We start from the raw sequence: 13867 nt of genomic DNA, 5'->3' as shown, positions 1-13867 counted from the left end.
GATGCAAAGAAGGGGGATTTGCCTTCTCCACCCCTCCTGACCAGTGACAATTATGCATCTTAGTCTATTAAGATGAAGGCCCTGCTGCAGAATCAGAGACTGTTTGGGGTGATTGAGAACCCCATCCCTGCAGCACCAACGCGTGCTTGGGAGTCACAGGATGTGAAGGCCAGAACGACTATAATTCTGTGTGTGTCAGATTCGCAGCTTATTCATATACAGAGTTTAGAGCACGCGAAAGATGTTTGGGACACGCTGAGAAGGACACATCAGAGAGATGCGGGTTCTTCAGCGCTGCTGTATTTTGAAAAGCTGACCAACCTGAGGCTTGCGCCTGATGGAGATGTTCAAGCGCACCTGATGGAAATGAAATATCTGCGTCAACAGATGGTGGAACGTAATTTCCGTCTGCAGGAGGAAGTGTTTTGCTTCATGGTGATAAACAGCCTGAATCGGACTTACAAAACGGTTGCCAGTCAGCTGGGGTCCCTCCCAGCGAATGATCTCACTTCGGAGAGGGTCTTTGCCGTGGTTCTTTGTGAACATGACAGACTTGCCGCCCTGGAGGTCAAGGACAGGGGGAGACAAGAACGGAGTTCTGACACCCCCACTGCTGTTGCTACTGGAGAAAATGCTGTAGCTTTGAACGTTGTCCGATGTTACAGTTGTGGACAGACTGGGCATCTTCAGCAGAACTGCAAGAAGCCACGTCAGAACAAAGGAGCCAAGGGAAGCTCCACAAAGTCTGAGGCGTCAGGCAAAAGTCATACCGTCTCAAAGGCAAAGACTGCAAAGGCCTTGATGTCGAAAGGAACCAAGCCAGAAGTGGAAAACGCTTTTGTCATAGACACGGGAGCGACATTTCATATGTCCCCAAACAGACAGCTATTTTTGTCGTTTAAGAAGCAAAGCTTCGCTGTACAACAAGCCAAGAGCTGGAAGCCACCGGAATTGGGACTGTGTATCTTAAAAGTCTGAACTTGACTATAAACAATGTTTATTTGGTTCCAGAGTTGAAGTACAATCTGCTCAGCATTTCGCAGATTGCCAAGAAGGGACTAAAACTGTCCTATGATGATGAGAACTGCGAGATCTACAAAGATGGAGAGCTGTATCTTTCTGCCAAAGAGAAAGATGGACTGTATTTGTTGACTTTTGATCAAAGTGATTACATGAATTGTAATTCTAACATGATCTCTTTTGCAGGTGTAGCCAAGAAGGATGCCAAGCAGGTCACCTCGAGGGTCAACAGGACATTTCAGCGGGTGTATGCTGATGTGATTGGTCCTCTAGCACCATCTAGAGGCAATGCAAAATATTACCTAATATGTGTTGATTCTTTCACAGGTTTTGTCTGGATTTATCTTTTGGAGAGACCAAAAGATGCCTTAGAAAGGTTTAAAGAGTTTTGTGACAAAGTTAAAAATATGCATGATGCTGACATAAATTGTCTTTGCACAGATGAGAAGCCAATTTTTCTCTTACAGGATTTCCAGAGGTTCCTGAAGAAGAAAGGGATAGGACACAAAATTGCTAGTTCCGAAGAAGCTTGGAACAGATGTGTTTGTGTTAGGGTGAACAAAGAATTGCAAAAGGGAATGGAAGCGCAATTGCTAAGTTCACATCTGCCACATGAGTACTGGGCTGAGTCGCTAATGTCATATACTTATACGTGGTTGAGAAAGTTTTCAAAAGAGTTGGGAAGTTCTCCTTTTGAGAAACTGTTCCATAGAAAACCTTCTGTTGCCCATTTCAAGGTTTTTGGGTCTCATGTGAGAACAGAAGCTCCAGGTGGAGTAAAGAATGCCAGAGGCATTTTTGTGGGTTATGAAAAGGGTCTCTACAGAGTAATTTTGTCTGAATCTGGTCAGGTGATTCTCACAAAATTTCTAGAGAGTGCTCCTGAACAGGAGAGAGTGATTGTTCACACATTCCCCACAGGAGATGATGATGATTCTGATGATGATGATGATGAGTTTGATCTTATTGAGTTCAGTAGTACTGATGATGACAGCGATAGCTCAGACAGCTCAGTTGTCACAGTCATTGAGAGGAAATCTCACGTAATGACTAGACCCTCAGAAGAGGAGGATGAACCACTGATTAAGCTTAGTACTGGTTCTCCAGAGAGTTCAGAGGCTGAACCAGAAAGCAGAGAAGAGCAGCACCTCTTACGTAGGTCTGAGAGAGCAACGAAGGGTGTACCACCAAAGAGGTATTCACAAGAGTTTGCTAACCTAGCTATTGCATGTGTTGCTGTTGTAAACGACCAAGGTCAAATTGAAGCTGTGTCTGAGTCAGAGACAAAGGCACAACAGAGAGTTGCTAACCAAGGTAATGCAGACGCACTCATTCCTTGGAAGTCACACAACCAGAGAGGTACATTGGTAAAACCAGTGGCGGGTAGTTCCAAGGGTGGAACTGAGACAACAGGGGAGTGTTATACATATAACAACTGTTTGTTTTCTTCTCTGGATAACGCTTTGCTCGCTGCACGCATTGATACTTTAGGGGGAGTATGTTATTCTAAAGCAGCAATGCAGCAGCAAGCAAAGGCTCTAGCAGCTCAGTCAGCTGCTTGTGGCTGGAAAGCCAAACAGGAAGTTTGTGACTGTTGCCATGGAAACAAAGGGGCAGTCCATTCTCCTTATTGAGCACAGGATGTGAGCTCAGTGTGTGTCATATGACCTGTACAGGATGTACATGGGTGGAGTTTATTCTTACTGCTGTTGAGTGCAGACATGTTTCTCTGTACTGATGTAAAGGACAGAAATAAAAGATGTAAATAGATTTCTGTCTGCTTCTTTCCCCTCCCTGGGGGACACCAAAGGGGAGAGAGAAGGAACGGTGTGTTTTTCTCACAGCCTGAGAAAAATCGCCGAGACCTTGCCAGCTTATCTGCCGGGAGTAGCAGCCGGGAGGTCGCCAAGGAATATCTGCTGGTGCCTAGAAGAGGTAGGCACATTCCTCTGACCCAGGCAGAATTCCAACACCCTCTAGCATCTTTTGGAGTAAACAAATCCTGCGTCCAGTCAGGCTTCCCTGCGTGAGCTCTGCTGGGGAGCTGACCTGGCAGGAGAGCAGAGTAGCAGCGGTCCTGCGTCCGTGTGAGATGAGGGATAAATCAAGTCCAAAGACAGTTCGGTTCTTATCTCTAGAAGTGTTTCTTTACAAAGCAGTAAATCCATCAGAAACCTCCGCCATTCTCTGTGCTTCCAAAAGCACACACGCAGCCTCCGAGCTGAGCTGTGTGTCAGGCAGAAGCAAAAGCAAGTCTGAGCACTGACGCACTTCTCTGCGTTACGCTCCTCCCAGATACAGGACACCACGGAGTTTTAACCCTTTCAGTTCCAAACTCCACACCCCCTCTTGTCCTGCATCTGGGGATAATAGCCAACAATGCTTTCCCCATACACAGACCCTCACAGAACTCCTCGTGCTTCTGGAAGGTTAATGGCTTTGTGAAACCATCAGCGAGGTTCTTGGTTGAGGGACAGTATTTCAGAGCAACTAGCCCCTCCTGGACACTCTGACATACATTCCGGAAACGTATGTCCAAATGTTTGGTCCTCGCCTTTAATTGCCCCGTCTCAGCCAATTTGAGGCATGGTTGATTGTCTTCATGCACCACAACGGGCAGACAATTCTCTCCACAGATTTCCTCAACCAAACACACATAGAACTCCAGCTCTCTGCAAACATCTGATAGCGCACTGAACTCAGCTTCAGTAGATGAAAGCGCTATGAGACTTTGCTTCCGGGACCTCCACCCGACTACTGAGTCCCCAAACTTCACCACTAGGCCTGACACTGACTTGCGGTCCGCAAGGTTAGCCCAATCTGCATCCACCCATGCAGTCAGCTTGACACCACCCTCAGCTGACATCTTGAGGCAAAAGTATTTGGTATCTTGCAGGTAGCGTAGCACCTGCTTTATACCATTCCAGGCCTGCACACTAGGACTTGAAGCCTCTCTACTGAGCAGATTGACAGCAAACGCTATATCTGGTCTGTGACAGATACAACAGACTACCCAGAGCTGACTGAAAGAGTTCAGTATTTTCGAACACCACGCGTTCTACTTGCTGACACTCCTTCATGTATCCAGCCTCCATGGGTGATCTGGCACCTGCACAATCAGACATCCTGAACTTCTCAAGCAACTGTTCAATCTTACCTTTCTGGCGAAACAAGAAGCTTCCATCACTTGCTCTTGTGATCTCTACGCCTAGATAGGACTTGACATCTCCAAGCTGCTTTAGCTTGAACCGCTTTCCAAGCTCCCTAGCAAACTTCTCTACCTGTTTACCTGTCTGTGCCATAAACAAAAGGTCATCAACGAACACCTGAACCACTTGCTGTTTCAAGCCTGAATCTCTAATGTAAAGACAACTGTCTGCAAGAGATCTCTTAAAACCTAGCTCTTCTAAGGCTTCATGTAGGCACATATTCCAATTTCTGGCAGATTGGCGTAATCCATAGATGGATTTGTGCAACCGCCACACAACGCCTGGCTCACTGACTTCAAACCCTGGAGGAGGAAGCATGTACAACTCCTCCTGGAGATCTGAGTTCAGGTAGGCGACATCTACATCAAAATGGTTCACCATCCAACCTCTCTGTGCTACTATCACCAAAAGCGTTCTCAAAGTCTCCGCTCTCGAGGTCGGCGAATATACCTCTGTGAAGTGGACACCCTTTCCCTGTGTGAATCCTCGGGCCACTAACCTCGCTTTATACTGTGGTTCTCCCGCTTCTGTGGATTTCAAGCGGTAAACCCATCTGCAGCTCACAGCGTGCTTGTTAGCCGGCAGCTGAGTGAGTGAGAACACACCAAGAGACTCCATTGAGTTCATCTCCTTTTGCATCGCCTCATGCCATTTGCTAGCTTCCTCCTGAGGCAACTTCTGAACATCCTCAAAGGATTCAGGTTCACATCTAGCCACACCAACCCAGACACTTGTGGCTTCATACCTTTCAGGTGGCTTCCATTTGGTTGATCATGCTGACCTCCTCAGCGTGAATTCTGGAACTGCGCCTGATTCACCTGGATCAACCCTACTATCCCCTGTGTCAGAAACATCCCCCTCTGACCTGCAGCGCCGTTTCGGGTGTACAGCTGGTTCTGCTGGTGAGGATGGTTCACTCCTTAGCTCAGACTTGACAGAGACCTGTGGAGGGGTCCTGGGACGACTCCCTTTTGGAGAGATACGGAGCCTCTCCCTTGGAGATCCCGACTCTGGACTCTGTGGCTGTGGACTGTGCACCTCAGCAACAGGTTCAGCCTCGTCCTCCTCCTCTTCCTCATCTGAGTCTAACAGAACATCCAGGTTCCCGTGAAGTTTCCACCCACTCTGCTCGCAAAACTCAGCACTGCCGCTAATAAGCAGCTTAGACTGGTTGCCAGTAGGGTATGCGAAACGCCACGCCTTTGAACCCGGCTCATAGCCCACAAAGATCATCTTCCTAGATCTTGGCTCACCCTTTCTGCGCATGGCCTTTGGAATGAGGACCCAAGCCTCAGAGCCAAAAACGCTGAAGTAGTGCACTTTCGGCTTCTTCTGATGCAGTAAGAAAAATAGTGTGTTGCCTACACTGGAATTGTACACCCTGTTCTGCAGAAAACATGCTGTCTTATAACTCTCAGCCCAAAAGCACTGTGGCAAACCTGAGTCTGCCAACATAGCATTCGCTGCTTCCTGTAGCGTGCGAAATTTTCTCTCTGCAACCCCGTTCTGTTGCGGAGAGTAGGGGGCAGACAATTGATGACTGATACCCTTCTGCCTGAAAAACGATTGCAGCGCAGAACCTGTGAACTCCCCCCGCGATCAGATTGAAAGGAAATCACCCTGGTAGAGAACCGCAGCTCTAACCACTGTGATCCAATCCCTGATCAGTGCAGCTGCTTCTGACTTCTGTTTAAGCGAGAAAACCCAAGAATGCTTCGAAAAATCGTCAATCAGAACCAGAACCCATTTAGACCCTGCTAAAGAAGGTGTTGGCATGGGCCCTGATAAATCCGCATGCACAAGTTCAAAGGGTTTGCTGGTTCTCCTCTCTGACCTGGGGTATGTGCATGTTGTGACCTTCGATTGCATACAGGCTTGACAATCTAGGTATCTGTCACATGCCTTGAACCTACACCCAATTGTGTTGTCTGCTGCCTTCCTCACATATGACCACCCAACGTGCCCAAACCTCCTGTGCCACAAGTGCACACAATCATGGTGTGGGGGGACATTTGCACACTGCACTTGGGCATCTTTAATGGACTTTCCACTAGCGCCATTTTCCACCAGTCCCATTTTTCCACCAGTCCCATTTTCAACAGGCATCTGCACCAGAAAGAGCCTGTCTTTCCTCTCAACACTGTAGATCTTCTTCCCATTCCTGTAGAAGGAACACAAATTGTTAGAGAACAGAATATCAAAACCATCAGCATTAAGTGATGACACACTTAAAAGAGAATGTGCAAGCTCTGGGACCACAAAAGCTTGCACCTCGTGATCTATAAAAGAACAATATAAAAACCCAGTTTCAGTCAATGGTCTCTGAGACCCATCTGCTAATGTGACATAGCGTCCAGTTTTAACTGTCTTGCAGTCCCTCAGGAGCTCTCGAGAATTTACGAGACTGTGAGAAGCTCCGGAGTCTATTACGAGAGATAAAAAGTTTCTCTGGCTGTTTTCCAAAGTTGCCATGGCGTTGCTTGCACCCCCACTGGTTGCCATGGCCACAGCCTCCCCCCGACTAAGGCTTTTGCCTTTTCTCAGAGACACCATCGCAGCTGTGAGGTGATAAGACGCCTTGTCTTTGTTTTTCTCCTGGCCTGCTGCTTTCCCACGTCTTTGCTGGGAACCGGCCCTGGGAACCTGCTTTGTTGACATTCCACGCCGGCTGGTGTCCTTTCCGCCATCCTGCGCCTCTAGCGGACAATTGCGAACCAGATGTGTGTTGCTACCACACCGATAGCTGCTTTCCCTCCAGCCAATAATACATTCGCTTACTCCAGTCCTCCCAATTGGCTCCATTGAGTCTTTTGAAGGGGATATTATAGCTCTCATGGCCCTGCTGTGCCTGGGCAGCAGCCATCTTCCACCCGCCGGGGCTTTAAGCGTACTCACGCGTTTGCCAGCAAGCTGGACCTCCAAAGCAGCTGTCTTCCTTGGCTTTTGGCTCCGCTCTCCAGCATTCTCCACTGCCCTTCCTGGCAGGAGCTTTCAGCAACGCAACGCTGGCAGTCTTCCTCCCTTCTCACACTTGTCAGAAAACGCGTAACCCCCCATAACCTTTTGGAGTAAACAAATCCTGCGTCCAGTCAGGCTTCCCTGCGTGAGCTCTGCTGGGGAGCTGACCTGGCAGGAGAGCAGAGTAGCAGCGGTCCTGCGTCCGTGTGAGATGAGGGATAAATCAAGTCCAAAGACAGTTCGGTTCTTATCTCTAGAAGTGTTTATTTACAAAGCAGTAAATCCATCAGAAACCTCCACCATTCTCTGTGCTTCCAAAAGCACACACGCACGCAGCCTCTGAGCTGAGCTGCGTGTCAGGCAGAAGCAAAAGCAAGTCTGAGCACTGACGCACTTCTCTGCGTTACGCTCCTCCCAGATACAGGACACCACGGAGTTTTAACCCTGTCAGTTCCAAACTCCACATTCCGCACCACAAAGTGTGCACAGGGGTCGACTGAGAACAGAGCTTTGGAGAAGAACGATATTGCCGCGGAGTGAATGTTGAGGGTTTTGGGGGCCCGACCTAGGTCGTGGAGGCGCACAAGGTATTCTATAACCTCAGACTTAGACGGGGGCTTGCCTGGTTTAAACAGCCCTTTCTTCTGTCTAAATAATGTGAAATCTAACCACGCCTTGTTATAGGATCTTAGTGTTGAGGGTGCAACTGATGACAATACTCCCTTTATTGCTTCTCGTTGCCAATACTCCAGAGGTGCTCCAGAAACGGCTGTGGCAGCTGCTGCGCATCCGGCGCCAATGAGCGAAAGCGCTCCATCTGGAAACGAGACAACGCATCCGCAATGTTGTTATCAATAAAGGTAAAGGTAAAGGTACCCCTGCCCGTACGGGCCAGTCTTGAAAGACTCTGGGGTTGTGCGCCCATCTCACTTAAGAGGCCAGGGGCCAGCGCTGTCCGGAGACACTTCCGGGTCACGTGGCCAGCGTGACATCGCTGCTCTGGCGAGCCAGATCCGCACACGGAAACGCCGTTTACCTTCCCGCTGGTAAGCGGTCCCTATTTATCTACTTGCACCCGGAGGTGCTTTCGAACTGCTAGGTAGGCAGGCGCTGGGACCGAGCAGCGGGAGCGCACCCTGCCGCAGGGATTCGAACCGCCGACCTTTCGATCGGCAAGCCCTAGGCGCTGAGGCTTTAACCCACCCGGTACAAATTTGGCTGACGCATATAAGTTTAGACGAAGACAGGAAAGGACAAAACATTATAACAGCGACGCTACTCTAGGCGAACGAGAGGATTGTTTATTCAACACAGACACCACCGCCTGGTTGTCTGTCCAGAAGCAGATCCTACGGTCTTTAAATTGCTCGGCCCAAAGATGAATTGCAACAACAATAGGGAAGAATTCTAGAAATGTCATATCGCGAAGTATGGGTTTTCCCTGCCATGAAGGGGGCCACCGCTGCTCGCACCACTGCCCTCTAAAGTAGACGCCGAAACCCAGGGAACCAGCTGCGTCTGAATGCACCTGGAAGTTGGCTTGCAGGGCCAAACTATCTTGCCATAGTGAAATCCCGTTATAGCCGTCTAGGAATTGGAGCCACACCTGGAGATCCGATTTCACAGCTCTTGAAAGGCGCGCCCTATGATGTGGTGACCTTAAACCTGCAGACAGTTTTGCCAACCGACCACAAAAAGGGCGACCGGGGGAAACTACCCGACACGTGAAGTTGAGGTGACCCAAGAGTGATTGGATTTGCCTCAGGGTAACCTTCTTTAGGGGCAAAAGCTGTGAAATAAGATCTTTTAGGGCAAACAACTTCTCGGTAGGCAGGCGGGAAGTTTGGGCAACCATGTCAAGCTCGATGCCCAGGTAAGTCATCGTGGTGACTGGGCCCTCCGTCTTCTCATTTGCTAAAGGATGCCCAGCTCCTCCGCCATGGATTTAAAGGCCTGTAGCAAGGCGTTGCAGTCAATTGCATTACTTGCAACCAAAATAAAGTCATCCAAGTAATGCCCCACCCCTTGGGAACCAGCTTTAAATTTGAGCGCCCATTCGAGGAAGGTACTGAAAGTCTCGAAGGCGGCACAAGCGATCGAGCACCCCATGGGCATAGCTTTATCAATGAAATAAGAACCCTGGAATTTAAACCCTAGCCAACGATAGTCCTCTGGGTGAACTGGAAGGAGGCAAAAGGCAGATTCAATGTCACATTTGGCCAGGAAGGCACCAAATTGACAAGGGCCAGAAGCAGTAAGCGATAAGGCGTTCTTATCAAAAGGACGGACTGTAAAAATCACACTAAATGAACTATAAATAGAAGCAGCGCGGGATGTGTTTAGTAAAAAGACTGTTCCAAGTAGCCCTGAAACAATTATACATGCACGCCGGAAACTAACTTGAAGGAGAGGGGCTAACGTCAAATGGGGCAGGAAGAGTGGATAATACCGGCCCCCCTTAAAGTCACTAATCAAAGAATTAAAGTGGAAGGTTTGAATTAGCAGGAAACCTCCACTTCCGATGAGCTGCCGGCCGAGAAATGCCTCACTCAAAATGGCAGACGGAGGGACCACGTTGTCCACCCAAAATGGTGACCGCTACCCTTTGTCACCTAAGCAACTGCGGGAGCGTGGGGCCGCGACTGGCGATATAGCGGCGATAGCCCACAGCTGAAAACAGGAAGAAGAGGAGACTTTTTCCAGCGATGTAGCGCTGTGCCTTGTTCTAGCTGTAAATTAGCAGCCGGTAACCAGCGGACTTGGGAGTGCCTCACCTAAGATGGTGGCCGGCAGGACCATGTGGTCGCCCAAAATGGCGCCCGGACGCCTTTGTTACCAAGGCAACCTAATAAACCAGTAAAACTAATTTGAACAGGAAACCAAATAAAAGCAAATCCATAAAACAAACCAAAAGAAAGGGGACGATGTACAAGAACTGAATTAAATACAGTCAATTCCCTCCCCGTGCGCTAATCAGAGGATCCCCAGGGAAGCAGGAGCAGCCTGGGGCGGCCCTTTAGAGGCGGGCACCGGGAGGAAGGTCAGTTACCTGCTATAAGCCGACTAATGAGCAATCATGAACAAGCCTGCCTTCGCCAGAAGCAAAATGCCTTAGATCAAACCTGCCGTGGGCGCTGAAGCAGCTCACGCTAGTAGAACCGATGGAGGGTCACGAGAAGCAAACCAGGAGGCGGCGCAGGCTCAGCCGATCACGCGTGGGTGGGCGATGATGGTGCGGGCGGCACAAAGATCACAGCGCCCCAGCGCCTCGAAAGAGAGAACGATCAGCGGATGCAGATGGTAGCCGTCTGCCCCCAGCCGTCCTCGTGGCTCAAGGCGAAAGCTTCTCCAGTCGGCGATGACGAGGGAGGAGGGATGGAAGCGTCGCAAGCAACCGAAATGTGGCTTGGCGCTCCAGCAAAGCAGGACAAGTTTGCAGGAAGCAAAGACGCAGTGACGAAAAGTAAGACCAAACCAAAAATTAAGACCAAACCGCAGCTGGTGTGAAAAGGAAAAGGGGCGAGCCGGGGCTTCCCTGACCTTAAGAGCCCCTGGTAAGCCCGCCTCCTAGTGTCAGCCGATTGGCTGGCGCCGAAGGAGATGAATATTAACGAGAGAGGGGGAATCCCTGAGTCCCGCGGGGCTGGCGCCAGCCCCGCGCGATTGCAATTGGGGGCGTGAGCCCCGCAACCCCACCCCCTCCTGATATCGGTAGTGGCTTTATGAGCCATCAACACTCGGAAATACATTTTTTCCAGAAGGTTCCACAATTTTGGCCACTAGTGTACACTGGAGGGCTGTACTAAGAGCCACCCTCTCCCAATTTTTAATATGAGAGGATAATAATAATTGCGTGTGCACATACAAATAAGTATAAATAATTAAATAAAACTAGCCAGATGGGCAGGGTATAAATAATGTTTTATTATTATTATTATTATTATTATTATTATTATTATTATTATTGTTGTTATTGTTATTATTATTATTATTATTATTGCCATTTCTTCAGCTGCTGTTTGATCGCAACCTCCACGGAATAAATTTCTCTGTTGGCTTTCACAGGAAAGCCCAGCGAACATGTAAACCCAGCAGCCCCTTCTTAGGGGTCTTTATCTGCTTACTGACCTGGGAGTTAAGCTCTGCCAAACTCAAAGCAGCTTACCCCGAGTAGAAAAAACAGACTGGCGGGAGGCCCTGGTGCATCAAAACTCAATGCCTGCTCAGCCCCTCGCTTGCTCGCCAGGCCCTGGTGCTGCAGGATTTGGACGGCGTAAGCCCTCCCCTCCTCCTCCTCCACCCCTGGCAGGGAAGCTAAGGCACCAGAAATCAGCCAACTTTCCATCTCTCCCCACTAATGGGCATCAACTCCTGCTTTGATCCTGTGTAACTCCATCAACCAAGAAATATGGAGGTGGACAAAAAACCCCACTAAAAGGAACAAGAACTCCTTCCTTGTATGATAGCATCAGGTGGCCTCTGTGAGTTCTGGGACATTTGGTACAGCATTCAGCCTAATCATCAGCCCATGTAGATTGTTCTAAACCATTAGTGCATTATGTTCCAAACCGATCAGGGGAGCATACTTCCAGAGGCGGCTTGTATCTTTCAAGCCCATCACTTCCAGGTGTCCTGAGAAGCCAATGAGGTTTCTTCTGACCTTATATAATTGCTGTGTTGAGCTTGGTTCGTCACACCTTACCAGAGGCTGAGTTGCGGCTACCACTTACTCCAAGGAGGCCTGATCTGCCCTGCAACCCAGTGGTCTCTCATCTGCCAGACTTCAGAACTTGCCTCCTCATACAAAAGGGGTATCAATGGGGCAGAGCTTCTTTCCTGATAATCGGGGCCTACGTGTGGCTCAGGTCTGCCTGCTTGCGTTCTGTATTTTGCTTTGCCTCAAGCCTGGAGGTAAGAAGTTCCCCAACTCCTTTTTGAGCTCTGTCACATGTTAGCTGTGTGTGTCGGTGGAGATTCAGCAGGGACAATTTCTGGAAGGCAAGCGTAGTCCCTGCACTCAGAATGTTTGGGCAGCTGCTGGGGCTACATCAGAATCCAGTTCTGCTGAGAGCAGTATGCCCTCTTTTTCTTTTTAAATTTCTTGTCCATTGTCAGGGAGAGGAGCACAACCTGTCACCATCCTTTTGATCTCCTCAGTGCCTTCTAGAGATAGTCTTTCCCCAAAGCAGAGGTTTCCTGGCTTTTTGGGTCCACGGCTCCCTTGATCAACTACATTCTTTCTGTGGCTCCCCTGTGAGGAAATGGGCTCCAAGCCTCAGGAGCCTAGTTATGCCACCCCTTGGCTGCAGAGCCCACAGCCCTTCACCCCTTTTTGAACACCCTCCCTTGTGGAGTGTTTCTGGAGCCTCCTCTCTTCTCCCCTCTCCTTGTGAGTTCTCTCGGCAGCCGCCCCCCATCACTGGGCCACCCCTATCGCAAAGAGCGTTGCCTCCTCACTTGTCTGTCCATTCCCAACAAAAAGGACTAGTGGACTGGCTGGCTGGGCTCCCTCACCCACTTGCTTGCTTACTCCGAGGCTGCCTCAGCTCCTGGCAACCAGCACCCCCTGGTCAGCCCCAGAGGCACCACACGCCTGGGGAGCTTGTAGCCAGGGCTGCTGCAACATATAGCCTTTGGGAGGCAGAGATTCAAGAGGGCATCAGAAGAGGGAGGGAAGGAACGAGGGATGGAGGCTAGTGTTGCCCACAGCCCGCCCCCCAACCATCATTCAAGGCACCCCAAAGGTGCCATGACACACTGGTTGAAACCACTGAACTAGAGTGACTCCACATTGGAGGGAGCTTCTGGTGTCAGACTCTTTCAGTAGAAGAATGGCTGTCACTCTGGGGAACAGCTGGGGTTTCACCAGCACTAAGCTTTGCAGTGCAGCAGCTGCCCATTGGGAAAGAGAGCTGTTAGAAAGGGGAGAAGTGTTAGGATTAGCAGGGCCCGTGTGCAAGACTCAAGATTTGCAGCCCTTGGCTCATCTTTTAACAAAGCCCCTGATTTAATGAGTTTTAAAGTAAGGGCAGTGCTTGCAGGGAGAAACAAACAAACAAACAAACAAACAAACAAACAAACAAACATGTCTGTCTTTTACAGTGGATGCTCTGACATGCAGACAATGCTTTTCAAATCATTACGAAACGCCATGCGATGTGAGTACGGAGACGTGTATTGGAGACATCTGTACGTTTGCGCAAGAATTTTCAGGTAATGAGTCTGTCCCATTTACAGTCTTCCTTTGCATATGCTGGGCTAGAATGACAGGATGTAGAGGAGGGTCACGGTCTCCTGACTTTTCAATGGTTGTAAGCGCTCAATAGGAGCCACATTGGATCAGACCAAAGATCCATCAAAGATGTGGAGTAAACTTTATCCTTTTAAATGTATTCTCTTTTGCTATGGGAAAATTCAGTAAGATTCTCTTCATACCTGTTATTAACACAAATACTTCTCTTTCTCTCTCCAAAAGAAAAGGATGACTTGATTAAATACTCCAGATCATGCATCTACAATTACTGGAAACACTTTTGTGGACAGGAAATTTTCATCGGAAATAACCGACATAAAACAACATGCTGTTATACTGACCTCTGTAATGATGAATAAAATCGGACTTTTCTTGAAATAAAAATTGTCCAGTATAAAAATATGGCTCAAAAGCTTTACTGACAGAA

The 13867-nt window shown here is 49.0% G+C and overlaps 1 long non-coding RNA gene across 1 annotated transcript; it reads left to right on the top strand.

Annotated features, from left to right (window-relative positions):
- Positions 1 to 11698: 11698 nt before the first annotated feature.
- Positions 11699 to 13840, top strand: LOC307209156. Its single transcript, XR_013835355.1, has 3 exons — positions 11699 to 12098; positions 13290 to 13400; positions 13663 to 13840. It is a non-coding gene; the product is annotated as an uncharacterized lncRNA (long non-coding RNA).
- The last annotated feature ends 27 nt before the right edge of the window (positions 13841 to 13867 follow it).

The sequence above is a fragment of the Podarcis cretensis genome (assembly GCF_951804945.1).
Source record: "Podarcis cretensis genome assembly, chromosome: 2".
Classification (NCBI taxonomy): domain Eukaryota; kingdom Metazoa; phylum Chordata; class Lepidosauria; order Squamata; family Lacertidae; genus Podarcis; species Podarcis cretensis.
This window is presented reverse-complemented; position numbering and strand designations above follow the sequence as displayed.